At 49.6% G+C, this 27,997-nt stretch overlaps 2 long non-coding RNA genes and 1 pseudogene across 12 annotated transcripts in view; all 3 read right to left on the bottom strand.

Annotated features, from left to right (window-relative positions):
* LOC309823773 overlaps nucleotides 1-2,614 on the bottom strand; it is a 41,961-nt gene extending 39,347 nt beyond the window's left edge. For all 5 annotated transcript variants that reach the window (XR_014296866.1, XR_014296867.1, XR_014296868.1 and 2 more), the window contains exon 1: nucleotides 2,256-2,614. This is a non-coding gene — a long non-coding RNA (uncharacterized lncRNA). The remainder of the gene's footprint in view (nucleotides 1-2,255) is intronic.
* Nucleotides 2,615-9,359: 6,745 nt separating this feature from the next.
* On the bottom strand, nucleotides 9,360-10,183 carry LOC309824188 (serine/arginine-rich splicing factor 3-like; annotated as a pseudogene). Its single transcript has one exon. The product of its transcript is annotated as a serine/arginine-rich splicing factor 3-like (transcript).
* Nucleotides 10,184-12,723: 2,540 nt separating this feature from the next.
* LOC309824322 overlaps nucleotides 12,724-27,997 on the bottom strand; it is a 41,918-nt gene continuing 26,644 nt past the window's right edge. Inside the window, exons 7-13 of one of the 6 annotated variants that reach the window (XR_014296912.1) lie at nucleotides 23,307-23,625; nucleotides 19,282-20,608; nucleotides 16,462-16,661; nucleotides 15,858-15,990; nucleotides 14,877-15,429; nucleotides 14,699-14,782; nucleotides 12,724-14,014 (exon numbers count right to left, since the gene is read on the bottom strand). This is a non-coding gene — a long non-coding RNA (uncharacterized lncRNA). Of the gene's footprint in view, nucleotides 14,015-14,698; nucleotides 15,430-15,857; nucleotides 15,991-16,461; nucleotides 16,662-19,281; nucleotides 20,609-23,306; nucleotides 23,626-27,997 lie in introns of all 6 variants that reach the window. The other 5 variants (XR_014296913.1, XR_014296911.1, XR_014296914.1 and 2 more) reach the window with 5 other exon arrangements.

Below are 27,997 nucleotides of genomic sequence, written 5' to 3'. Positions count from 1 at the left end.
TGCAGAAGATCGTGAAGGAGGGTCCCCAAAACACACTCTCTATACTAAGGGGCGACAGAAGAGAGAAAGAATTAGCCTACAGCAGCATGATATTGAGGACCAAGAAACAGTGTTTCTCTCTTTTGTGAACAGTTATTAAATTATTTCTACTTCAGAATATCAGAAAGGAATCACAGGACTATGGACAGTTTGCTGAGCCACCCTATCTATCTTAGCGTGAATCCTGGCAGGTGTAGAGCTCATAGTATGACCCTGGCACCTAAGTGTAGTTAAGTAAGCTTTCATTTTTCTTCAGCCTTAAAGCAAAGCAGCTTTCTGATAGGTATAATTTAGGAAAGTCTTCCAAGAAAATAGTTAAAGTCCACTTTAAATATCTCAAGAGAAAAGCAATTTTGCAAAAGATCAATCAACAAAAGCAAGGCCAAACACACCAATTATTTCGTGAGACTTGTATTGTTATGTCATTGCTCATGTTGTTTCTTTATGCATTTAACTGGAAGAAGGCTTTTAATGTTCAACAATTCTCAAAGAGATAAAGACCCACACTGATGTGTCAGAAAGAGCTTTGCCCTGGAATTAGATCAGTTTAGGTTTGGCTGCTTACTAGAATTAGGTAACATTCTTAATCTTTCTGAGCCTGTTTCCTATCTGCAAATAGGGATAACACTATCTATTACAGAGGGATGTGGTTAAATTAAATGACACATGTCAGTGAAATATATCCTTCCAGACTGAGAACATACCTAGTAAATGTTAAGTGATCTGCAAATATTCTGCTTTCTTGAAATGGATGAAACCTGTTATCATGATTTTAACCGATGGTCTAAATATCAAGACAATATTTAGTTAAAAGTTATATTTGTTCTTTCACTGTCCATCTGCATTTTAACATATTCTCCTTGATAAATTGTGTCAATATTAGTAACATTTGTCATTTCAGCTATTACTGTTCATATGTTTAAAATATTTCAATGTGGTATAAGCCATTACGCAAAGGGATGCCTAGCTGGCTTTGTCAAACATTTATTTTAAGTAAAAATGAAAGACTCATTTTCACCAAGTTTTATTGAACAGTGTATTCATTAACTGTATGAACTTTCTGGCCAACCCAATACAGGAGCCAAGACATGGAAACAACCTCAGTGTTTTTTTGTGGATGAATGGATGAAGAAAATGGGATGCATACAACCTACTATTATTCAGCCGTGATAAAGAAGGAAACCTGCCTATTTGTGACCACATGGGTGGATTTGGGGGGCATTATGCTAAATGAAATGTCAGACAGAGAAAGATAAATACTTTATGATCTCATATGTGAAATCTAAAATACTGAACTCATGATAGAATGGAATGACGGTTGCCAGAGCTGGGGGTTGGAGGTGAGGAAAATGAGGGAAGACGATCAAAAGGTAGAAACTTCTAGTTATAAGACAAGGGAGTAATGGTGATGTAATGTACAGCTCGGTCGCTACAGTTAACAATACCGTATTTTATGTTTGAAAGTTGCTAAGAGAGTACATCTTGAAAGTTCTCATCACAAAGATAACATTTGTAATTATGTGAATTAAGGTTAACTAAACTTATTGTGGTAATCATTTCACACACTATATATATATCAATCATCACATTGTACACCTTGGACAGATACAATATTATATATCAATTAAGTTAAATTTCCGTCTGGCCTGTCATTTTCCAAAGGCCACTCAAGATCAGGGGACAGAACGCCTCCTCTCCAAGTGTCCTGCCAGCCCACACACTCAAGATCAGAGGGACAAAATGCCTAACTAAAACAAAACAAAACAGAAACACAAAAAAACTGGAGAGAGGGAGGAAAGGGTGCCCTGAAAAAAAAAAAAAAAAACTAAGCACGTTGACAGCGCTACGAATAAACTACCAGGAAAAAGAAACCCTACATGTCAGATCCTAAAGTACAGAAGGGCAAGCCCGCCGGCAGTCCAGGCCCGGGGGGACCGGGGTCCCCAGCCCTGCAGAGCCAACCACAGACCGGCTCGGGCGCCCCGCAGAAGCGCGGGGTCCCCGCGGCCGAGTCGACGCCCCCGGCCGGCGCCGGCTCCCCTCTGCCCACTCTGCGCGCGGGGGCTGGAAACTGCCGCGGAGAACCACGGCGGGGCGGGAAGGGGGGCTCCAAAGAGGGTCTGGCGACTCGAGTCGCTCCGTTTCTCGGTGGGCTCAGCGCGCGCCGTGGGGGAAGAGGGGCGGGGGTCCGGGAGGAGGGGACGGGCGGCACTTACGTAGACCGGCAGCGGCCACGGGTAGACGGCGGGCTCGGTCCCCAAGAGCGACTCCAGCCTCAGCTCCAGCTTCTCCCCCATGTCTTCGCGCGCGGTCCCCGCACCGCGCTAGTCTGGCGCTTGGGGGAGGGGCGCGGCGCCGCCGGCGGGGGCGGGGCAGACGGGCAGGCGGGCGGCTGAAGGGACGGGGCCTGGCCTGGGCCTCAGCTGCCGCCGCCGCGCTCCCGTCCGGGCCCCGGCTCCCTCTTTGTGGTCACAGGCCCGGGGCCCCCAGCGCTGCTGCGAACTCGGGCCGGCGTGAGGCGAGCACAGTGAGCCGGGGGCCGGACTGAAACACTCACGGCCCGCGCGGCCCGCCTCCTGGACTCGCACGCTCCCACGCACGCACGCTCCCACGCACGCACGCTCCTACGCACGCACGCACGCACGCACGTCATCGGCTGCCCCTGGCCACACCCACCGGCCCGAAGTGGGGACCCGGCCAAACCTCTCAGGGCCAGTGGTGGCGGGTTCGACTCCTGACCTCGACATACCGTGACACACACACACACACACACACACACACAGACACACACACACAAACACACACACACACACACACACACACACACACACTAATAAGACTATAATTCCTATTAAATATGACAGCTGGAATCCCGGCTTCTGTTCACAAAAATGCCGTGTATTTAGCCTATGCTAGGCACCAGACGGCGGACGCTCAGTACTGGCAAAAAAGGAAATGCCCTGCCCTCATAGCACTGCCATTTTAATTGGAATAGTAGTGACAATGGTCAAGGGAGAAAATAAAGTGTCATCATCGCCACGGGGATGGTTAATCTCATGTGCGCACTGCGTGGGGCCCCGGCAACCGCAAACATTATTCCAGATGTGGCCAGGAAGGTATTCTTCAGAAGAGATTAACACTGAAATTGGTCCACTTTGCGTAAAGGAGATTGTCAATGCCGCGGCGTGGGTGGGCCTCGTCCATCAGTTGAAGGACTGGAGAGAAAAATGAGGTGCCCTAGGAAGAGGGAAGTGTTCCTCCAATGGACTTGGCACATCAGCTCTTCCCTGTGTCTCCAGCCCAGAGTCCTGCCCTGACTTGCCTGCCTCACGGTCACAAGAGTCAACTCCTTAAAACGAAACTATATATGTAAAAATATTGAATATATACAAGCCTATTAATTTGTATATGTGTGTATAGATATGATATATATATGTATACACATATGTTTATATGTGCATGCGTTTGTAGTCTATGTGTAAGTACTATATACAGTATACATACAAGCCTATATATTTGTGTGTATATATTGTATACATGTATGTATGTGTATATATACAGTATACATATTATGAAGGTGAACATGCTGTATATATACACACACCCATGTATTGATATATGGGTGTGTATGTGTACAGTATATGTACACTGTATGTATGTATGTATACAGTGTATATTGATATATAGGTGTGTATATATGTTGTATACCTGTATGTGTATAGGTATTATATGTATATATGTATGTACTCTCTCTATATACACACTTGCGTGTGTACTTATATGTGTATGTACATGCACATATTTACATATAGGTGTGTGTGTATACATTGTATATATGTATGTGTATGTATCCTATATATGATATGTGTATGTATATATACGACGAATTTATAGATGCAGTACATATATATTTTTATTCTACATGCTTTTATATGTAGGTGTATATGTGTGTCTGTATGTATGTACGTGTATGTATTGCATATATTATATGTGTATGTATGTATACTGTATATATACACACCTAAATATCTTTGTATGTGTGTATATATGTATGATATAGACGAACCTAGGTGTGTATATTGCATATCTTATACGAATGTGTACATACTGTATATATATATACAAACTATGCATTTCATATGTGTGTATGTATAGTGTATATGTATGTGTCTATTGTATATATTATGTGTATATGTGTGTAGACATACTGTATATATACAAACTATGCATTATATATATGTGTGTATATATGTATTTGCGTATTGCATATACTATATGTGTATATGTCTGTATGCGTACTGCATATATACACAGCTGTATATTTTTGTATGCGTGTACATGTGTACGTGTGTGTGTATATACACACAGAGGCTATGGATTCTGTTTGTCTGGCGAACCCTCACTGATACGGACACTTATGACAATTGAGCACCTGCTCTTTGCCAGCCAGGGAGCCAAACGCTTGTCCTTTCTGTGTCTCCCTTAAGTGTCACAAGTCCCGGGAGGGAAGGTGATGCCGCTCCTACCAGTTGAGGTGCCTCAGGGTCAGAGAGGTGCACAGGGCGGGGGGCTGGAGCCTGGTGGAGCCCAGGTGGAGTTCTAGCAGCAGTACAGCCTAGCAGTCCCACTTCCCCGGGTGCCTCTCACAAAGACGCCGAGGGAGAGACGGGGTCTGAAGGAGGGGATGAGGAAGTTTCCGTGGGTCTGCAAGCCCAGACCAAGGCTGACTCGTCAAGGGTGTTAGAGGTCAGGACTCTGGTTACCTTGGGGATGGGGTTACACAGAGCCATTCCCATTCTGAAAAAGTATCCATTCTGCTCTTGTTTGTATGTTTACCCCCCTCCCCCAAATCTTTTAAAAACAGATTATCTTGGTTGCTGGGAGCACACAAGGGGAAGTTGTGTGTGAGGGGGTGTGATCCAGGGGACAGGGAGGATAAGCCCCCCACTCGTAGGGCCAGGAGTGGCTCAGCTTTGTGAGCTAAGGATGGCCCGCGAGGTCCCAGAGAGAAGGGTCCCTGCTCCGTCCCTGCTCCGTGCACCCCATTCCCAGCCTGAGAAGTCCGGAGCCCACCCCCCTCCCCCCCCACACACACACCAGGGAGGAGAGCCAGTCACCCTGGCTCCCAGGCTCCGGCTCCAAGGCTCCCGGCACTAGGAGCTATTTTCAGCTTTCATGCCCTAGGACACGGCCAGAGCTAGTGTCTCCGGAAACTCTCTGTCTGTCTCTCGCCCGCCCGCCATCCCTCCCTCCCTCCTCCGCCTCTTCCCCTCCCGCTCCAGCTGTCCTGCCCTCCACCCTGCATTTCTACACAGGATGGCTCACAGACAGCTGCTCCCCGTGCCCACCCGCCACCATTCGATGGATGTCAAAGCAAGCCCTGGGGACTTCCCTGGAGGTCCAGCGATTAAGACTCTGAGCTTCCACTGCAAGGGGTGCGGGTTCGATCCCTGGTCAGGGAAATAAGATCCCACATGCCGCCCGGCACGGCCAAAGAAAGAAATGAATAAAAAATAAAGTTATAGTGATGAAACAGCCCTAGTGGTGCAAGGATGGGACGTATACCTCTATGGTAGAGAATAAAGGTCCAGAAACAGATAGATGAGAACTTGATATGACAGAAAGTGGGGAAATTAAGGAGTTTTCAATAAATGGCATTAGGACAATTGCATATCCATGTGGGAAAATGTAAATTAGAAAAAAAGAAAAAAAGCAAGCCCTGGTCAGGTGTGACCTTGGGCCCAGGGCCATTGGCACACGTTGTCGTGTGGGATGTTCTTCCTTAGACTCCTCCCTCCCTCCTGTGTCACTGTCACTTCCTCCAGAACCTTCCTGGACTCCCCTACACAAGCTCGGGGTGTGCCCTCACCCGCCCACCCTGGATCACCGGAATTCCAATCCCGGCCCACCCTTCCCCGCCAGGTAAAGAACTGGGCCTGGTCAATAAGACCGTAGAGGTCCTCGGCCATTGCTATTGCAGTTGCAATTGTTACTGTGTTTACACAGGGTGACCAACACCCGCCCCCAGTTTGCCCAGGACCGCTCAGGTTTGAGCGCTGGAACTGTGGGGAAACCCTCATTTCCGGGGAACCCCAGAAGGCTGGTCAGCCTATTTAGGATGGATCTTTCACTTGATATCCCAACCCCCGAGAGCCAGAAAGGGAATCTCCCCCCTCCTTCCATGGTAACCTTCATTCATTCATCCACTCATCCCTTTATTCAACTCCTTTATTCAGCAAGTATTTAGGAAGCATCTACTACATAGCAGACACTCTTCTAGGTGCTGGGGACAGTAAACTGAGAAGGTGTGATTTGTTACACGGGGATGATGTCTCGGAGACCACTGCAGGGCATGGGAGGTGGGAGAGGGAAGGGGCAGTTGTAAATGCAGGCTCTGACGGGACTGGGGCGGACCCTGCCCTAAGCCAGGCTGGTTGCTTCAACACAGCTGTCCTCACCCAGGGCCATCCTGCTTCCGCCTCACCCAGTTCTTCGGTGATGTCTGGGGAAAATCTGTGGTTGTCACAACTGGGGGGGAAGGGGCCCCTGGAATCAAATGGGTGGGGACAGGGATGCTGCTGAACCCCACACAGTGCCCAGGAGGGGCCCCCAGCAGAGAATGACCCGCCCCAAATAACCCCAGTGCCATGGGGGAGACCCTGCACTAATATTATTCAGACCCGCTGGTGCCCCTAGATTCCTGCACAGGCTGGGACTCTAACCGGGTCACCTCTGTATCCCGAGGTGACCTAGAGTGGGGCAGCCAGGAGGGCTGAGTATCAGGGATGAAATGACAAATCTCCGTGCCCACTCTCCCCGCCGCAACCCAGGGTCGATGGCCTCTATCTCCTCCCTGTGCAGGTAGCTTTTCCCTGAGCCATTTCTTCTTGTCAAGGTCCCTGTCGCAGGTTGTGTTCCCCGAAGATGACGTTGAGAGCAAGCAGTGGAGTGCAGGTGGTTGATGTGAGACGTGCAGAGAACAGATACAGCTGCCATAGGGTCCCGCAATTCCACTCCTGGGCATAGATCTGGAGAAAACTCTAATTCAAAAATATACATACACCCCTGGGACTTCCCTGGTGGTCTAGTGGTTAAGACTCTGTGCTTCCGGTGCAGGGAGCATGGGTTCCATCTCTGGCCAGGGAACTAAGATCCCACATACTGTGTGACAAAAAAATAAAGAAAGACAGAAAGAAAGAAAAAGAAAGAAAGAAAAGAAAGAAAGAAAAGATACATGCACCCCAATGTTCATTGCATCACTATTTATAATAGGCAAGATGTGGAAGCTACCTAAATGTCCACTGATGGATGAATGGATAAAGAAGATGTGGTACATATATACAATGGAATATATTCAGCCATAAAAAGAATGAAATAATGCTATTTGCAGCAACGTCGTGGATGGACCTAGAGATCATCATACTAAGTGAAGTAAGTCAGCAGGGAAAGACACATATATGATCTCTCTTATATGTGAAATCCAAAATACGACACAAATGAACTTGTCTACGAAACAAAAACAGACTCACAGACATAGAGAACAGACTTGTGGTTGCCAAGGGGGAGAAAGAGGGAGGGAGGGTTGGATTGGGAGTTTGGGGTTAGCAGAGGCAAACTATTAAATATAGGATGGATAAGCTACAAGGTCCTACTGTCTAGCACAGGGAACTATATTCAATATCCTGTGATAAGCCATAATGGAAAAGAAAAAGAGTTTTATTTATAGGTTCCATCCCTAACTGAGCTGGCCCATCCCCTCCCATGGTTCTAAGTGCAGCCCGAGGCTGCAGACTTCCCACCGTGGTCTTCAGCTCCAGAGCAAGCCACCTGCAAACCAGCCGCATCTTCCCAGGGGCTGGCAACTCTCCTTTGCTACTGATTCCAAGACACATCCAGATAGCACAAATGTGACCATGAAAACAAACTCAGGCATGTTCAAATCAGGGAAATAACATTCTTATCTCTGTTTAGTAGTTGCTTAATTTTAGAATAGCTTAGAGTTACAAAAAAGTTGCAAAGATCTGTACAGAGTGTACAGAGTGCTGTGGACCCCCGACCCAGTACCCCTATTTCCAACACGTTAGTACTTTAGTACGTTAGTACGACATGCTTATCCAACTAAGGAACCGAGATGGATACGTTATTATTAACTAAAGTCCACACTTTACTAGAATTTCCCTAGCTTTCCCCTAACATCCTTTTTCTGTCCCAGTCTCCTCTGGGCTGTGACATTTCTCAGACATCCCTGGGTTTTAATACCTTGAAAGTTTTGAGGAGGACTGGTCAGGTATTTTGTCCCTCAATTTGTTTGTCTGTTGGTTTTCTGATGTTTTTCTTATGGTTGGGCTGGAGTTACGGGGTTTGGGGCGGAAGATCCAGACACAGATAAAAATGTCATTCTCCTCAGGTCACATCATCAAGGATACACACCATCAAGGATACACACATCAAGGATACACCCCATCAACGGGACTTGTGACAAACAATTTTACCCTTGATCACCTGGCCGGTATCGTCTTTTTTTTTTTTTTTTTGCTGCGTTGGGTCTTCATTGCTGCACACGGGCTTTCTCTAGTTGCGGCGAGCAGGAGCTCCTCTTTGTTGCGGGCACGTGCTTCTCATTACAGTGGCTTCTTTTGTTTCGGAGCACGGGCTCTAGCTGTGCGGGCTTCTGTAGTTGTGGCATGGGGGCTCAGTAGTTGTGGCTCCCAGGATCTAGAGCACAGGCTCAATAGTTGTGGCCCATGAGCTTAGTTGATCTGCGGCACAGGGGATCTTCCCGGACCAGGGCTCGGACCCGTGTCCCCTGCATTGGCAGGTGGATCCTTTTTTTTTTCTTTGTTCCTTTTGGAACCAAAACTTTAATCCCAAGGAGTCTCACAAAACATATTACGAATGACAGCATGAAAAAAAATTGCACAGTAACTCAAAGTTCAGCTCTACAATATACTCTTCATCTGGCAAGACATTGGTATCTTGATCATCTCAACTTCCAAAAAACATTACAAAGAGCTATGTATTCATGTACGGCAATCACAGAGGGGACTTATGACCTAACTCAAAGGGAAACTAACTTCCTTGAAACTTCTTAGATTCTAAACTCACTGGACAACCTCTTGTCCAGTGTGAAGACTAGTGGAATTCTTAAACCTCTAATCTAGGGTAAGGGTGTGGCTTTCATTTCTACCTGCTGGCTTGTGTTCACAGCACCTTTTAAAGACTGCTTGCTTAACTACAGCTGCATACCATATCCCAGCTACAGAAAGTCTTTTCAATGTTTGCCAGTGTTGCTTCCATAATAATAAACATCACACTTTAGGTGGGCAGGAGTTAGAGTTTTATTCTCAGTCTAGGCAAGACCAAAAATTCAAAGCAAATTCAATTTTGCTTAAGAGAACATTGTAAAGAAACAATTCTGCATATTACATGCCTCATATGACCCATTTCAAACCATAGAGAATGACACCTTTATGTGTCACTGTCCCAAGAGACAAACAAATGTGAACAGCTAAAACATTTAAAAAGTGCATCAAGCTTCGGAAGTCTCAAACGAAACTTGAATTTTCTGTACATACTCCTGTCAAATGAAGTTATTTCCTGTGCACCACTCCTCTTGCAAAGTGGTCTGCTATTTCCTTTCATTTGACCTGGATCGGCTAGGAGACCTAGAGAAAGATCGGGACGGCTTGCGATTTCTCTCCTGGGACAGTGATCTCTCTCTTCTCCTATATCTACTAAAGGGACCTGCTCTGGCTGCGGGAGAAGCTTCTCCGTCTTGGACATCTGTGGTGAGGGGGAGGACTCCTCCTCCGATAATCATCTCGAGGGCGACGACCCCAAGAAGGAGGCGGCCACGATCTCGACTTCTCCTTTCCCCATTGGACAGGTCCACTCTTACTCGGCAGCCACAGAGTGTTCTCCCGTCTAGTTCTCAGACAGCATCCGCTGCATCTCGGGGATCTTCATTTTCAACAAGAGCGAAGCCGGGAGGGTTTTTAGCAACCCACACACTTCGGAGTGGTCCATAATATCCTAAAGCTCGTTCGAATTCACTCTTGTTACCACTGTTTCCAAGATTCCTTACATAAACGTTACAGTCCAACGGACAGGAATCCCGATGCAAGACCCTCCTGGCTCCTGGGTTTCATGGGCCACAGGGTGATCCCGGGCCTCTAGAATCTCGCAGCTGAATCGGCTCGCACAAGCTGTCCTGTGGGGATGCTTTTCCCCCTATGTGTCCAGCCCGGGGCCCTGCTGTCTAGGCCCGACCTCCAGGGTGACAGGGTGAACCCCAGGTCCCTGGAGCAAACACTCAGAGCCCTGGTGACCAGACTCAGGGGGCTGGGGCGGCAGCTGGACATGTGTGGCCACCCTGGTGGTGTTTCGCCCCATCTGCAGTTCCAGTTCCAGCTGAGAAAGAGCCTCGCTGTGTTATTTTCTCCTGGTTGTGTAAGGATCCCCGGTGTCATTTGACAGAAATGTACATGGTGTGTTCTTTCTCTCTTTTCTCCCTGCTTCCTCTCGTCCCTCTCCCCCTCCCTCTCTCCCTCTCCCTCTGTCCCCCTCTCTCTCTCTCTTCCCTCTCCCTCTTTCCTCTGCGTCACTCTCTTTCCCTCTCTCCCTCCCCCCTCCCTCTCCCCCCTCCCCGTCCCTCTCCTCGACCCTCTCCCAACTCCCTCTCCACCTCCGTCTCCCCCTCACTCTCCCACATCCCTCTCCCTCTCCCCTCCCCCTCCCTCTACCTCCTCTGTCTCCCCCGTCTCTCTCCCGCCTCCCCCCTCCCTCTTCCCACATCCCACGTCCCTCTTCCCTGTCCCTCTCTCCCTTCCTCTCTCCCTGTCCCTGTTTCCCTGTTCCGCACGCCCTCCCTCTACCTCTTTCCCTCTCCCTGTCCCTCCACCTCCTTCCCTCTCTGGAGAGGGAAGGAGGTGGAGGGACAGGGAGAGAGAGCAGGAGGGGGGGAGAGAGAGAGAGAGGGAGAGAGGGATAGAGGGAAGGAGCGAAAGACGTCTCTCCCTCCCTCTATCCCTCCCTCCCTTTATCCCTCTCTCCCTCCCTCCCTCTATCCCTCTCTCCCTCCCTCTCCCTCTCTCCCTCTCCCTCCCTCTATCCCTCTCCCTCCCTCCTTCTCCTCCCTCTCCCTCTCCCTCCAACTCTCCCGCTCCCTCCATCTCTCCATCTCCCTCACTCTCTCCCAGAGACGGAGAGATGGAAAGGCAGAGACAAGGGAGAGGGAGAGAGGGAGAGATGGAGGGAGACGGAGGGAGAGGAAGAGAGGGAGAGAGATATGGAGAGGAGGGGGGGGGAGAGGGAGAGGGAAAGAGGTCTCTTCCTCCCTCCCTCTCCCTCTGTCCTCCTTCTCTCCCTCTCCCTCCCTCTCTCCCTGTCCCTGTTTCCCTGTTCCGCTCTCCCTCTCCCTCTTTCCCTCTCCCTCTCCCTCCACCTCCTTCCCTCTCCAGAGACGGAAGAAGGTGGAGGGAGAGGGAAAGGGAAAGAGGGAGAGGGAGAGCACGAGAGGGAGGGAGGAGAGGGAGGGAGAGGGGGGAAAGGGAGAGAGGGATAGAGGGAGGGAGCGAAGATGTCTCTCCCTCTCTCCCTCCCTCCCTCTCTCCTTCTCCTCCCTCTCCCTCTTCCACCAACTCTCCCTCTCCCTCCATGTCTCCATCTCCCTCACTCCTTCCCACATAGGGAGAGATGGAGGGAGAGGCAGAGATAAGGGAGAGGGAGAGAGGGAGAGGGAGAGATGGAGGGAGAGGGAGAGAGGATGAGAGAGAGAGGGACGGGCGGGGGAGAGAGAGAGAGAGAGAGAGAGAGAGAGAGAGAGAGAGAGAGAGAGAGAGAGAGAGAGGGAGACCGGGAGAGGGAATATGGTCTCTTCTTCCCTCCCTCTCCCTCTCTCCTCCGACTCTCCCTCTCTCACCCTCCCTCCGTCTCCCCCTCTCCTTCCCTCGCCCTTTCCCTTCCTCTCTCCCTCTTCCTCCCTCTGTCACTCCCTCTCCCTCCATCTCTCCCTCACCCTCACTCCCTCTCAGAGAGGGAGAGATGGAGGGAGAGGCAGAGACAAGGGAGAGGGAGAGAGGGAGAGGGAGACCAGAACAGGGAAACAGGGACAGGGAGAGAGAGAGGGAGAGGGAGAGAGGGAGAGGAGGAGGAGAGAGGGAGAGGGAGGGAGGAAGAGACCTCGTTCTCTCTCCCTCTCTCCCTCTCCCTCCCTCTACCTCTTCCTCCCTCTCCCTCTCCCTCCATCTCTCCCTCTCCCTCTCTCCCTCTGCCTTATCTCTGCCTCTCTGGGAGGGAGTGAGGGAGATGGAGAGACGGAGGGAGAAGGAGAGTTGGAGCGAGAGGGAGAGGGAGGAGAAGGAGGGAGGGAGAGGGAGAGAGGGAGGGAGAGAGGGAGGGAGGGAGAGACATCTTTCGCTCCCTCCCTCTATCACTCTCTCCCTCTCCCCCCTCTCTCTCCCTCTCCCCCCTCCCTCTCCATCTGTCTCTCCCTCTCCCCCCTCCCTCTCCATCTCTCTCTCCCTCTCCCCCCTCCTTCTCCATCTCTCTCTCCCTCTCCCTCCACCTCCTTCCCTCTCCAGAGAGGGAAGGAGGTGGAGGGAGAGGGAGAGGGAAAGAGGTAGAGCCAGAGCGTGCGGAACAGGGAAACAGGGACAGGGAGAGAGAAAGGGAGAGAGGGAGAGGGGGAGAGGGAGAGGGAAAGGGGGAGAGGGAGAGGGGGAGGGAAAGAGGGAGAGAGAGGGACAGGGAAAGAGGGACAGGGAGAGAGGGAGGGAGAGAGGCAGGGGGAGAGATGGAGGGAGAGGGAGAGGCAGCGAGGTAGAGGGAGAGAGGGAGAAAGGGAGAGAGAGAGGGAGAGCGGTAGAAGTGCTGAGGAGGGGGGCTCCCTCCCCCTCCCACTCCCATCCTCTCCCTACTGCTTTCTCTTTTTTCTGCTTCAACAAACACCAGGCGCCTTTTAGATCAGCCCTGAAGTCAACGTTGATGCTTGGACAGCCTGACCTCCCCGCTGACTTCCAGCCCAGGACCACCGCTGGGAGATGAAGTCTGCGGGGCCCTGGGCGCAGGCTGCACAGACACCTCCCCTGATGCCCAATCTCTCCCCGTTTACGAGGCAGCCGACACTCCCCTCCCTGACTCCCCAAGATTTGGGGCCTTTTTAGTATGTGTCGATAATGCCATTGAGCTACTATCTAACTCTTCCACGAGGACCCATCTCCCAAAATGCAGTGGTTTTCAGCCTTGGCTGCACTAGAGAACCCCCAGGGAAGGGAGAGACGTCTCTCCCTCCCTCTCTCTTTCTCTCCCTCTGTACTTCTGTCTACCTCTCTCCCTCTCCCTCTCCCTCTGGGGTGATGCCCGATGAGCTCAGAATCGCAGATGGCCCCCCCATCCCCTCTCTGTGGCTTGCATGGGGGATGCACCTTCTCACCGTGGCCCGGGCATGGCCTTGACAGTCAGACATCGGGTCCTGCGTGGACACTTGTGTTTGTTCCATAGCGCAGGTGGCTGCAGTCTGTGCTTCTGTAGATGGGGGCTGTGCGTGAGCCCTTCATCTTCCCCGCAGACACCACTGGTGCTCGCTCGGCCTCGCGGGTGATGCGGGGGGCACGGGGGACAGTCTTGTGTCCCCACCTTCTTGGGCTACAGACAGGCCACGCTGGTCCCGTGGTGACTGGGGGCTCCCAGGAGAACCCCACTGCAGACCGGAGAGGTGGCCCCAGAGAAGGTGGCGTACGCCTGGGGCCGGGCCTCATCAGTGAGCCACGGGCCACCTGCAGCAACAGCTGTCTCACCGTCCAGGGGCTGGGTGTTCGGGCGCCGTGGGGTTGAGCCACTGTCTGCACGGCAGCCGTGTTTGTCTTGTTGAGCCCGGGGAGGCCCCTTGGTGGCTCCTGGAAAGACTGGCCGCATTTCTTCCTGCCCTTGGCCTTAGAGCCCATCACGTTCATGCCGTTTCTGGTTCCAAAAGGACCTGTGTTAATAAAGACCATGTGTTAGGACAGCACCAAAGTGTCTAGAAATCCGGGCCAGGAGGAGGAGGGAGGGGGATTGGCTGTGCCCGCCAGTGGCCTGGGAGCCCTGCCCGCCTGCAGAGACCTGGCCCGGGGCCCGCGGGGAGGCCGTGGCCCTCGGTCCCCAGCGCCTTCCGTCTCTGGGTTCCAGAACTGCGTGATCCTCAGGGAGCTGGTGAGGCTGCAGGCCCTGAAGTCCCGCCTGCTGGGGTTCCGCACGCATGCCGACTCCGTGCTGGAGATGAACATGGACAAGACCAGCCAGGTGGTGGCCACTGTCCTAGGTAACACCGCCTCCCCCTGAGTCCCAGTGGGGACGGGGTCAGGCGGACCTTGACCGGAGACCCCACTGTGTCAGTCCTTGGGGGTCACCTTCCCAGACCCTTCATTCTGCCTCGAGGGGCGCGGGGTCGGGGGTGGCTGGGGGGCCGCCCCAGGGACGTAGCCGCGCCTCTCCCCTCCGCCCGCAGGTGAGCTGGCCCAGAAGCTGAAGCCCCTCGGGGAGCAGGAGCGGCCGTGATCCTGGAGCTAAAGAAGGCCGAGTGCCAGAGGCGGGGCCTGCACTTTGAGGGCCCCATCAACGCCTGGGACCTGCGCTACTACATGAAGCGGGGGAGGAGACGCGCTACCACGTGAACCAGTACCTGCTCAATGAGGCTTTCCCCATGCAGGCGCTCACACGCGGGCTGCTGGGCATCTCCCAGGAGCTGCTGGGGCTGACCTTCGACCTGGAGGAGGGCACCAGCATGTGTCACGAAGACGTGAGGCTCTAAACGGTCTGGGACGCGGCCTCGGGCAAGGTCATCCATCGGCAAGTTCTACCTGATCTCTATCCTCGGTGCGTGTGTGGGGGAACCTGTCGGCCGTGGGCCGGGGCTCCTCTGTGGAAGCGGGGCCCCATCCACGTCCCTCCGCAGGGTGGGGAAGTCCGGGCACGCGGCCTGCTTCGGCCTGCAGCCGGGCTGCCTACAGCACGATGGGAGCTGCCAGATCGCCATCGCGGCCATGGTGGCCAACTTCACCAAGCCTACGCCCAACCTGCCCTCCCTGCTGCAGCATGATGAGCGGGAGACCAACTTCCACGACGTCGGGCACGCGATGCACCAGCTCCGCTCCCAGGCGCAGGGCTGCAGGCAGGGGGCGGGGAGGGCCCGGGCGTGCGTGGTCCTCAGGCAGGCCCTCGCCATGGGATTCTTCCACTGACATCACCCCGCACGTGGTGACGCCCTCGGTGTCAGCTTCCATCATCAGACCCCAGGCACTGGGCGCGTAAATAACGGAAATGGATGTCCTCGAGGCTCTAGAGGCTGGAAGACCCAGATCAAGGAGTCAGGGCTGGTTCCCTGCATGTTAAATACATGCACTCAAGAGTTGCCTTGGAAAAAGACAAAAGAAAAGAAAGGAATGTTGCCTGCAAGTCTGCTGACAGCCAGTGATGAGAACCAGAGGGAAGGCTCTGGGGCCGGGGGCGCAGTGCCCTGTGAGCTCGGGGGCTGCTGCCAGTCTCCGTGGAGGCTCAGCAAGTCCCCGTGACTTCCCCACGTGGGGGGCGCCAGCTGAGCGTCTGGGCCCAGGACCCACTGCTCGTTCAGTCTTCCTGTGGTCAGCCCTTCATCCTGAGCGCGATGCTCTCACAGGCTGCACCGGGGCGTGTGGGGACAGTTTACTGAGCTGTACAGACGTCACTACTGCTTTGGACCATTTCCGTCACCCCGAAAATGTCCCTCACGCCCTTAGCTATCACTCCGTCCCCTCGCCAGCCCCTGGCAACCAGGAACCCACTCGCTGACTCTGTGGATCTACCGGCTCTGGACGTTTCTCCTCAGTGGGGTCACGCCCTGTGTGTCCTTCTGTGTATGACTTCTCTCGCTGAGCATCGTGTTCTCGGGGTGTATCGACGCGGCAGCGAGCGTCAGGGCTTCACCGCGTTGCGTGGCTGAGGGACGTAAAGACGACAAGAGAAAAGAAAAGAACGTTGCATGCAAGTCTGGTGACAGCCGGTGACGAGAACCAGAGGGAAGGCTCTGGGGCCGGGGGCGCCGTGCCCTGGGAGGCCCTGGCGCTGCTGCCAGTCTTGGTGGGGCACGGGCAGCACCGTCCCTCAGGAGCTGCTGGACAAGCTCATCAAGTCCCGGGAGGCCAACCCAGATGCGGCCGGACCGAGGGAAGGGAAGGGGGCTTCCGGTCTGCCCGGCTGGAAAGCGCGGCCTGGACACGGTGCCAGCCCCCCGTCTCCTTTCTCCCGCCCCCCAGGCCTCTTCAACCTGTGCCAGATCGTCCTGGCCAAGGTGGTTCAGGCCCTGCACACGCAGACGCCCGCGGACCCGGCCCAGGAGAATGCCCGCCTCTGCCAGGAGATCCTGGGGTTCCCAGCCATGCCAGGTAGCCAAGCGCGCACCGGGCTCACCTCAGCGGTCGGTTGGCGGCTACTGCCCAGGTCAAGAGGATCGTCTGGTGGTGTGTGAATGGGGACCGACTGACGGGCTCCGGCCGAGGCCCGCTGACCTCTGGCCTCTTCCTGCCACGGTTCCTTGGCTGGTCCCTCCAGCTGTGGCCCGCGGAGTCCGAGGGTGGGGTGGGAGGCTCTGCACATGCTTTCTAGAGAGCCTGGAAGAGGCAGGAGAGGGCTTCATACCCCGAACAGAAGGCATCGACGAGGTCTGCCCGTGCGTGTCGGTGCGGACACGCGGTTCACTCCCTCGTGAGCGCTTTAACCAGCGATCTCCCCGTGGTGGAGCGCGAGCCCCGACTCATCTCTCGCAGCCTCGGCAGCTGACCTTGTAAGAGGCTTAGGAGTGAACCCTCGTGAGCTTCAGCAGAAAGTCGGCAAAGATTTATTTGTGTCCCTCCACTGAACTGCCAGCAAGGTCCCCGTTTTCTACAAGTGTTGGGCCAATACTCTCTCTAGTGGCAGGGGACTCAGACAAGGCTGCTTTGGGGCCCCCACCCCCGCTCTGGGGCAGGGGCACTGAGCGGCCAGGGAGCCGGGCAGGAGCCCCTCCGCGTGTGTCCCAGTGACCCACCTGCCTGCGACCTTCGGCCGCCTGGCAGGAAGCTACGACGCCCAGTCCTGTGGCCAGTCATTCCTGCAAGAAACACTGGAACCAGTTTCTGCCAACCCGCCAAAGAAAAACGACTTCAAAGGCAACGTGGTGTCACAGGAAGGGCTTGTTTCTGTGTTTCTTTGTTTTTAGTTCATTAGGCCTCACTTAAAATTCTGATTCCACAATGCACTTGCTTTGGGATCTTGAACAACACTCATAACCTCTGCAAGTTTCAGTAGAGTAAGTTTATGTGATTACCTTCATCTGTAATATCCCTGTGTTGCAATCTTAATTAATTCAGATTAATTCATCTTAATCTTAATCTCAAGTTCAGATCAAAGACTAGTTCCTCTGTGACTTCTCCTCTGAACTGATTCAAAAGCCTCCTCTCCCGTCCTCATCTGGCTTCGCTTCTCTTCTGGAATCTCATAAGAACTTCTATGACCTCTCTGGTTTTTTGTTGTTGCTGTTGTCTGTTGGTTTGGTTTTTAATTGAAATATAGTTGATTTTCAATGTCGTGTCCGTTTCAGGTGTACAGCACAGTGATTCCGTTTTCAGATTCTTTTCCCTTATAAGTTATTACAAAATATTGAGTACAGTTCCCTGTGCCATAGAGGAGATCCTTGTTGTATCAACTCTATGCCTTCTTTGAATGACCGTAGCACTTTGTTGTCTGTATCATTTTTATGTCTGTTGTGGCTTTGTGACTGAAAATGAAAATTTTCTATTTGTTCATGTCCTGGCCCTTCCTTAGAAATGTGTTCATTTACCTATTTCATATTTATTGACTACATCTTAGACACCGTGTTAGCTGCTTGTTCTAGATGTTAGTAAAACATAGACCTTCCTGCTCAAAGGGTCACAGTATTTGTGGGAAAACAAACAAACGAACAACTTACGTCTCAAATAGCTTTGTACTTCCCAAAGAGAGCACACCTCGTAGGTACAATAAATGTATGTATTATACATAAATGTATAAATAGTTAATGGCATTAAAAACTTGAGATAACTGCTTTTCTATTCTGAGGAAATGATGATAATATTTCACCAGGAGCTCAACACCACTCTGAGAATGAGGGCTTAATCCCCGACCTGGCTCACTGCATCGCTTTCTTATATGAAAATAGACAAGTCTGTACATGCTCTCTACAAAAAGGCTTATCTGGCATGAATTTCAGATAGCAAGAAGAAAAATTCAAGAGGTTCAGAGAAGCATCCAGAAGCTCAGGTGATTGTCTGGCACTAATACAACTTGCTTGACAGGAAAAGAGAGCTGTAAATCTCACAAAATTAGATGATCTTCTAAGAATTTCAAAACCGCCTGCTAGTAATTAGAAATCCTAGAAGAACCGCTTCTTTTAAAGCATACTGATAATATGCTTTACAGCTTAATATTCAGAAGCCTATGTTTTGGCTAAGTGAGCTTCAGGAATGAAGGAAACTTGTGGTTCAGTTCCATCTACTCTGGAACCTCTGGTCAAAACACCTACTTCTGTGCTCAGCCACCTTATCATCTGTAAAATGGAGGCAACTCTAAGAAAACATAGTTACAGAGATGTTGCACAGTTTCCTGTGTCACTGTCTTCATTTGTTTCAGAAAACCAATAACGTCTAAGCTACTACTGCAAAGAGTGCAGTGTTACTTGGGGTCATCTAGTGCAGCTCTGTCAAAGTAAAGAAAAGCAAAGGGGCCTAGAATAACTATAATTTTCCCAAGAGGACACTATTATTTTATGGCAAATCTGAGTCAGGAACCCTGATCTCTTTGATGCCATTCCATTGTTCTCTCGTTGGGTTCTCAGCAACCCAGAGAAAGAAAGAGAAATAAAACTCCTATGTGCTGTGTCACTGGTACAGGACGTGGCAAGATTGGAATTGGAGAACTACATATTAACAGGTATTTGGGAAATTCTTCAAACTAATTAAGATATATACCAGGTACATAAAAAACAGTTATGTTTTCCCAAGATGATTCTGTGGAATGAACAGAACTGGTAACTGAAGGTGCCTGTGTGCTGCAGTTCCAAACAGGACGGGTGAATGCTTGTTTTCTGGCACCTTTAAGACTCCACCCCAATATACACATTAAAATAAAATTAACATTTCAACTGGGTCATATTTAATTCTGCATGCTCTTGTAAGTCAGCAAAATAGTCCATATATCATTTAAGTTGTCACTCACTTTCTTTTCTTTTCTTTTCTTTTTTTTGCGGTACACGGGCCTCTCACTGCTGTGGCCTCTCCCGTTGCGGAGCACAGGCTCCGGACGCGCAGGCTCAGCGGCCATGGCTCACGGGCCTAGCCGCTCCGCGGCATGTGGGATCTTCCCGGACCGGGGCACGAACCCGTATCCCCTGCATCGGCAGGCGGACTCTCAACCACTGAGCCACCGGGGAAGCCCGTCACTCACTTTTTAACTTGAGTTTTAATTTCTGAAAGTCTTTCCAAACACAAAACAGAGGTGGGAAAATGGTATATGGGAAGCTGCAGAGGTGAAATAAGCTTACTGCATTCGGCATAAAGATGAATACCCAAACAACTTCTGCATAGCTGGAAGTGTCCAAATCTACTATCTTCGTTTTGTAGTCAAGGCTTCCGGAAAAATATGCTAACCGATTCCTAATTACCCAAATGCCCCATATCTGTTTCAGTAAGTATCATTATATATTATGGAAATTTTTCTCAGTGACAGAGAAAGACATCCTGGCCGAGCATCCCCCTGCCCATGACACACAGATGATGGGTCTCAAGCTACCTTGAAGGCGTTGGAGCCCACTTTATCCATTACTAATATTAATGGAGGACAAAACTTCATATTCTGTTTGCTCTGTGTTTGTTAAATCACTTCTTCCCCTCATTAAGATGGATGACACATAATTGAGTCTGTAGTGTGTGTATCACTGGAAACTGAACACATTTTTGTTGGTTTTATTAACGTCATAGGTTTCTAGGGGGGGTCTACTAAATAACTAAGGCTAGTTTCACAGTTACAAATAAATTACGATGTAATTTTGAATAACGTAAGCTCATCGTAAAGGAAGGATACTGAGAGTTGCTACTACCCCTTCCTTGAGGGGCTCTTGTAAAGCACTAAATCAAGTAACAGAGGTTTATATGCATGCATATATTTTCAATGATATTTGAACACACTTGAAAAGAACTCTACGGAATGCATTATAAAACCTCGATGCTGTGTGTCCCTAGTTCCCGGCTCTCTCGTTCAAACTATTTAAATGAACAAAATGTTATCTATTAGGATAGCTATCAGAGTACTCCAAATACTACTTCTTGCAGTACCCTGGCCCAACCATTTGCCTTCCTCTTCCCATTAGTCCTTAATTCAGAAACCCCAGAGATTTGTTCAGTAATTTATGAACATATTTCTTCATTCAGCCAAGAAAACTGATGGATCCCTTACCAAATTTCAGGCACCCTTCTTCAGGATGTTTTCTAGGCATGTTCAGGAAACACAGCAGTGATTAACACAGATGAATATAGCCTCTCTCGAGCTGAGGGGAGAGACAAAAGTAAAGAAGCAAATATAAAATCATAAGTGTAAATACGTAAATAAAAATTGAATAAATGGGTAGAATAACTAGTATATCAGGTAAGTGCTGGAGAAAAACAGCAAGCAGGGAAGGCGGATGGAGATGGTTAGCTGGTAGGAGGAGGCTGCGATCGGAAACTAAGTGATCACTGAGGGCTTTCTGGGGAAGATAAAATTTACGAGGGAACCTAAGGTTGTGAGAGGGAGCAAGGTGCATATCTGGGAAGTGAATAGTACAAGCAGAGGGAACAGTCAGATGGAAAGGCAATGAGGCAAGAGTGGGCTTGGAGTATCCAAGGAGCAGAAAGGATGTCAGTGTGTGGAAAACAGAGGGCGCAAAGTGGAGAGGAGAAGGAAACAGTCAGAGAGGAAACAGAGGCCCAGATTTCTAGGGCTGTGGAGGCACTTTGAGGACTTTGCTTTTCCTGTGAAGAAGCCATTGAAGAGACTTGAGTGACATGATCTGACTTATGTTTTAACAGGATCTCTCTGGATGCCATGTTGATTAGAGACTGCAGGAGAATAAGGACAAGCCCCAGAAGACCAATAGTTGATTCAAATGTCAAGAAACATTTATGCCTTCACCCTTCAACTTCACAAATGATGCCATTTCCATTGAGCTATTGAAAAATATCATCTGGCTTTCAAAACAATAAACCAGAAGGCATTTTCTCACATAAGCAAGGTCACAAACAACTGTCAGCTAAAGGTGAAATAGCAACAAATCAAATAATAACAAAAACATTTTTTATAGATTTTAAAACCTTACAAAGCATTTTCTTGTCCATTATCTAAGTTAATCCTCAAATCAACGCCATGAGATAGTTATTATTTTCCCATTAGAAGTGACCGCATATTAAATCCTTAGTGATTGCTCAAGAAAAGCTGAAATCTTGAGTGTACATCTATTAATGCCAAGGTTGGGTTTTTTACCCATGGGAACATTGGATGCTAAAATCCACAGGGATTTTCAGCTCAAGATGGCAGACTAGGAAATATATTTACTTTCTGGTCCTCCTGAAACCATGTTTAAATAAAACTGCAGAAATACCAAAATTAATCAACCAATAAAAGCCAAGACATTGTGGAAGTCATCAACCACAGAAAGATTTCAACACATTTCGAGAAGGCAAACAATGAAATGGAGGGGCCATGAATAAAATAAGGAAGAAAAGACTACCCTAAGTAGGGTCTGCACAAAGCCAGGCAGCTTTTGCTGAGCCCTGGTTATAGTAAAGGACAGAGGAAAGAAGAGGGGCTGAAAACAAGGAGACAAAAGTCATTTTAGGAAAAAACGTTCACTTAATGAGCTCCAGGGAACACTCAGCCTGCTGCCATACTCACTCATGGATTACAGTGGATTGTTGGTAAGCAAGACAAGAAAACAGGGAACCAACAAACAAAAATCAAGACACGGTTTCTTACTGAGCTCTTCTCAAATGAGATCAAGAAATTATGGTTCAATGCCATAGCTGTAAATCATTTCTGCTCCTGGAGAGGTTAGAAAGGGCTTATAATAGTTACCCTTTTTCTTCAGACAGGATTTAGGTCTGAGCAAAAGCTTTTGTGTCCTCCAACCTCAAAGTTTATTGGGGATGGAAGTCCAAATTTGCTTTGACATACCATAAAAAGAATCTCACGAGCAGAGGGTCAAACTACTTTTGGAATATATGAATTATGCCCAGTGTGATTTTAAATAGATTTTAAACAAAAATATATAAATTTTCACTGATCTATATGATTCTGGGTTCTGAAACTTCTACATGTTACATGCCTGATATATAACACACAATGTCAGTCCCAGGAGAGAGAAGACACTCCAATGAAGCAAGCCAAAGAAACAAGATTCGAACAAGGTAAAGTGATGTGTAGACCAAGACCAGGATTTTTCAGTTCTTTCCTGTCATGCTGTAGCTTCCAGCTCCTGAATAACAACACATGTTTCCCTTGTCCTAGACACACAAGAGTATGTCTCCTCTATGGGGCGTAAGAAGCTCTAGAGTTACATATGTGTAGTAAAGAGTGGACCCAGCCGGCATACTCACAATGACCAAATTGTGTTGATCGTACTTTATTGTAAACCAATACATCGCTCCATGCTGAAGTTGCAATCAATGATATATTTGCTTTCTAGACATGAATGAGATGCCTTACTGGATATACTCCAGGAAGGCCAGAGAAACTGGCTTCTAATCCATACAGAATAATTCATTGATGAATTCCTTTCAGGAGAGCCCCTGATTTATCTAGAATATAAGCCTTACATACCTGGATCCTTCAAACTAGACCAAAGGGACAAATCTAGGCTGCAAGCCTCAATCAGAAATGTGGGATGGTGCTATGCTGACAACTGGTGGTCCCTGACCTATCTTCTGAGATTAGAACCCAGTGTGGTGGATGACCAATTCACGCGTTGAACAAAAGAACACCTCCTACAGGGCAGTGTATGTGTTCATTACAGGTATGGCACTTAGGGCTAAAAGTAACACATGAAGCATATATGATAAGGAGGCACCAGAGTCCAGAGCACGAGCTCTGGAATCACACAGGCTTGCTTCGAATCCCGGCTAAGCCACTACCATCTGTATACCCTGAAGAACAGTCGAAGGTTTAAATGTTCTTTTACCAAATTTCGAAAAACAAGTGAAGAAAGAACCTACCTGCCAGGAAGGGACATCGTGGGGTGCAGCATCCAGTCGCGTCAGGGCTCTGCATCCCCTGCTCAGAAACCTTCACCGCCTGGCTCATGGTGATGCTGGCAGCTCAGCAGCCCTGGAGAAGGCGCTCCTGTCTCCAGGGCTCGCGGACAAGCTGGGGAGGTCCACGGAGGTGGCGGGCCACAGCCTGGCAAACTCTGGGTGCCTCCTCCACTCAGCTCTGGGCAGGCTCTGGCCTCTGGGCCCCGTTGCGGGGAAGGGCTGGCCGATACATAGCCAGGGCTGAGGGGTCTGCAGAGCCGGTGCCCAGGCAGGGTGAGCTCTGGAGGAGAAGACTTCCACAGTCCCCAACAGTCTCCGCATGGTGGCCCATCCGGTGCCAAACACCTGCCACCCACAGCGACAAGTCCCAGCCGCTAGAAAGCCCACAAGGGGTCGGGCTCTTTGCCCTCGGGCCGGGTTTCTCCAGGGGCTGGGCTTGTGTGGGGCCCCCATACCACCCCCTGACCCGCCCTTGCTCTGTGACACGTACAGTGCAATGTCAACACCCAGGCTGAGCTGGCCAGTGTTCAGTGCGTGCTAGACCTTGAGAAGACTTAGCAGCTAGGGAGAAGCTCTCCCACTTTCACTCGCTTTTCTCAGATCAGGCAGGCAGCCCATCTCACCCCAAAGCTATGGACACCACACATCCTTCCCAGGCTATCGTTTTCCGTTCTGCCCCTGTTGTCCCTTTCCATTCTGCCCCCCTTTTCCCCAGCACCCCATTTACGGCTTCGGGTGTCATCGGTGCTGCAGCAGGCAGCACCTCTGACCCCGAAGCTATGGACACCACACCTCCTTCCCAGGCTATCGTTTTCCGTTCTGCCCCTGTTGTCCCTTTCCATTCTGCCCCCCTTTTCCCCAGCACCCCATTTACGGCTTCGGGTGTCATCGGTGCTGCACCAGGCAGCACCTCTGACCCCGAAGCTATGGACAGCACACCTCCTTCCCAGGCTATCGTTTTCCGTTCTGCCCCTGTTGTCCCTTTCCATTCTGCCCCCCATTTCCCCAGCACCCCATTTACGGCTTCGGGTGTCATCGGTGCTGCAGCAGGCAGCACCTCTGACCCCGAAGCTATGGACACCACACCTCCTTCCCAGGCTATCGTTTTCCGTTCTGCGCCTGTTGTCCCTTTCCATTCTGCCCCCCTTTTCCCCAGCACCCCATTTACGGCTTCGGGTGTCATCGGTGCTGCAGCAGGCAGCACCTCTGACCCCGAAGCTATGGACACCACACCTCCTCCCTAGGCTATCTTTCTCCGTTCTTCCCCTCTTTTCCCTTTCTATTCTGCCCCTGTTTTCCCCAGCCCCCCCCTATTTACGGCTTAGGCCGGCATCGGTGCTTCAGCAGGCAGCAGCTCTGACACCAAACCTATGGACACCACACCTCCTTCCCAGCGCTCTTATTTTCCAGTCTGCCCTGTCTCCACGTAGAACCGCTACCTATTTCACACGGCTGTTCCTAGTTCTGGGAACACACCACTCACTGGTAGCAATGCCTCAGCCCATGCCTCGACTCATTTACCTGCAACGCTGGCCAACAGATAGACCAACACTTCAAAGTTATGACAGAAAGTTGAGTAAGTTATACGCTTGGAATTGCATTTATTATTATTAACAAGCACAACTGTAGTGCTTAGACTATAACAAGTAATCTTCTAAGTGCTTAGCAAATATTAACTCACTTAATCCTCATAATGGCAACCCTATAGGTAGGTAATGTTCATAATATTCACCTTTTTGGGGGGAAACTGAGGCCCAGAGGGGTTGAATAGCTTGTCTAATGCCACACAGTAAGTAGCGGGCAGAAACCCAGGATGAAAACCAGACCGTCGAGACTTTCATCACTTTGCTGTGTCACCTTAATAGATGTTGTGGTTAGGGAAGGGACTAAACTGACAAGACTCTGAACTTGAGAAGGGAGAAATTAGAAAGTGACTGATCCTAGAAACTAGAGAGGATTTCAGCTCAGAAATTTCTGGTGATGAGACCCGGAAGAACAAGAACATGGTTGGATTATTAACTTGGGGTAGTATCTGAATCCATTGAGAAATGGTTTTGTCTTGTTTTTTTTTTTTTAACTTAGAAAGGCCAGTTGGATGAAGATTAATGAAAAAAAAAAGTAGAAAGGAAAAGAGGAAGGTGCCTGAAGTGAGACATAACCTCTTCCCTGTAAGTACTACGGGTGGGTGTCCTGTGGGAAAGGATGGAGCTCTCTCTACAGGTTTGTCACCAGGATGAACAAGGAGGAACATGGCAACCATTGTACTGGTTTTGATGATTCCTCAAAAACCAAGGCTTTAGTTTCCAAGAACTACCCACAGTAGCACACCTACCGTGTGTCAGACATGCCACCAAGTGTGTTTCCAGTCACACATTTTAATTGGAGAAATAGTTCCTATGAGGTACGCATTAGTTCCCTATGGCTGCTGTAACAAATTACTACCAATGAGCTTGCGTAAAACAAAACACACTCATTCTCTTATGGTTCTGGAAGACAGAGGTCCAAAACCAGTTTCCCTGGGCTGGAACCAGGAGTTGACAAGGCCGTCCATCCACCTTCTAGAGGCTCTAAGGGAGAATCTGTTTCCTTGACAGCATTCCTTGACTTCTGGCCACATCAATCCAACCCCAACTTCATCATCACATTCTCTTTGGAGTAAAAACTCCCTCTGCCTCTCTCTTACGAGAACACCAGTGGTTACATCTGGGTCCATCCAGGTAGGCCAGAAGAATCTCCCCATCTCAAAACCCTTACTTTCATCCCATTGGCAAAGTCCCTTCTGCCATTTAAGGTGACATTCACAGGTTCTGGGGATTAGAAGGTGGACATTTGGGGGCAATGGTACTATTCAGTCTACTACAAGGTAGATACTATTATCTTCCTCAGATGTAGGAAATGAAGTTTAGGGAAGTAATTTGTCTCAGGTCTACAATTTCCAGAGTAGAGATTTAAATTCTGCCAGTGAGACTTTAGGACACACTCTAAACAACTTTAACCTGTGTCCTTAATTACTGCATAATCCTTGGTTAAGAGTCACACTTAGGTATCAAGACCCAACTGAATATAACACAAGTACTGTCTCCTCTTTCACTATGTTTGCCTGGTGTATTTATGAATCTTGCCCAGAGCAGAAGAGTTCAGAAAATTGTTATGCACCTTTACTAGGAGAAAGCATTTACTGTTTGATGTGCACGGAGTAATGGAAGGCTATTTAAAGTAAAATAAAATAAAATAAAATAAAATAAAATATGCCACCAAATCGTCAAGTGTCACAACAGAGGTAACCCCGTGGGAGTCTTGAGGAGACTAAAATTATCTCCAATTGTGCAGGTGAGAAAAGTGTCACTAAAGGCAGTTGTAGTTCAGCCAAGCCCTACGGCACAGAAGTAGGAATTTGGATAGGTACGAATGGGAAAAAAGACATTTTAGGCATGGGAAACAGTTTAATGCTGAATGGATGAGAAATATACGTTAGACCTTTCTAAATCAACTGGCTTATTATTAACTCAGTAAATCAGATTTGGTCAGTCAAACTAGCTTTAGCTGATTACTTATCCAGGGCATAGCTGTTGAGAGTAATTTTTGTCATAGAACAGTAAATAAAATTGTTGAACTATAACTTTAGGCTTGCTAAGTGAAATAGATTGCTCTAGCTGATGTTCAAGTGACTTACTTGGGACTATTCACGAAATTGGGGGTTAACAACTGCTTAAGACAACATAGAGAATTGATCTTAAATAGTACTTGAAGTAGTTACTGTGTAAAGTATCTGTTCAGTAGCTCATGGTAAATGGATGTTTATAATCCCCACTGGACAACCAACTGCTTTTTTGCAAATGGTAATGTGAATTGCTGTCGCATAAACTATAGTAATGACCACCTATCTAATTTGTTGTCCAAACCAGAAATCTTCTAACAATACTGGTCTCCTAATAAAAGTAAGCATGAAGCTAACACACACTGGGTGTCTCCCGTGTGCCTGTGCATGCATCTATATCTCACTGAACCCCCATAACAGCCCCCAAGAGAGGGACTCTGAGTGTCCCCATGCTGCTGGTGGAGAAACAGGCACAGGAAGGTTCAATAGTCTATCTACCTAAGATAACACAGAGGGTGGGAGAGCCTGTTTTTAAACCATCTGCCTCCAATTCCAGGTGCCAGGAGCCAGATTCAGCCTACAGGCCTCTTCTGCTCATCTGGAGGCGAACCCATGTGTAAGGATTAGTCAAATCCTGTCTTCAATCCTCAAGGTAGCTTGAACACTTGCACGTCCTCCAAATAACATGTAGCATAAGCAATAAGATGTTTGCCCCGGGTATTGGCCAGGAACTTGGAATCAGCTGTGTCTAGTTAGGCTGAGCTGGTTGAGACTGGAGAGGACCACCGATCTTCCACCTGGGCCAGTGCCTTTTGACCTCCTGCCATCAGAGGGCCGAAAACTACAGCCTGAGAATGTGCTGAGCCCCGTAGCCTAGTTACGCCAGCTCAGAACAATGACGAGCACACCTTTTTCCAATCACCTTTCCTCATGCTCCCTATGCCTCATACTGCCCTGCTTCTTTATTCTTTATCCCATAGATACCCCAAGCCCCTTGCCTTTGGGGAGGCGGATTTGAGACCTATTGTCACGTCACTTCCTCGCTTGGCTGCCT

Source organism: Grampus griseus (genome assembly GCF_964374135.1).
Source record: "Grampus griseus genome assembly, chromosome: 6".
Classification (NCBI taxonomy): Eukaryota; Metazoa; Chordata; class Mammalia; order Artiodactyla; family Delphinidae; genus Grampus; species Grampus griseus.
Note: the sequence above shows the minus strand (reverse complement) of the source record. Positions and strands in the feature narration are given on the sequence as shown.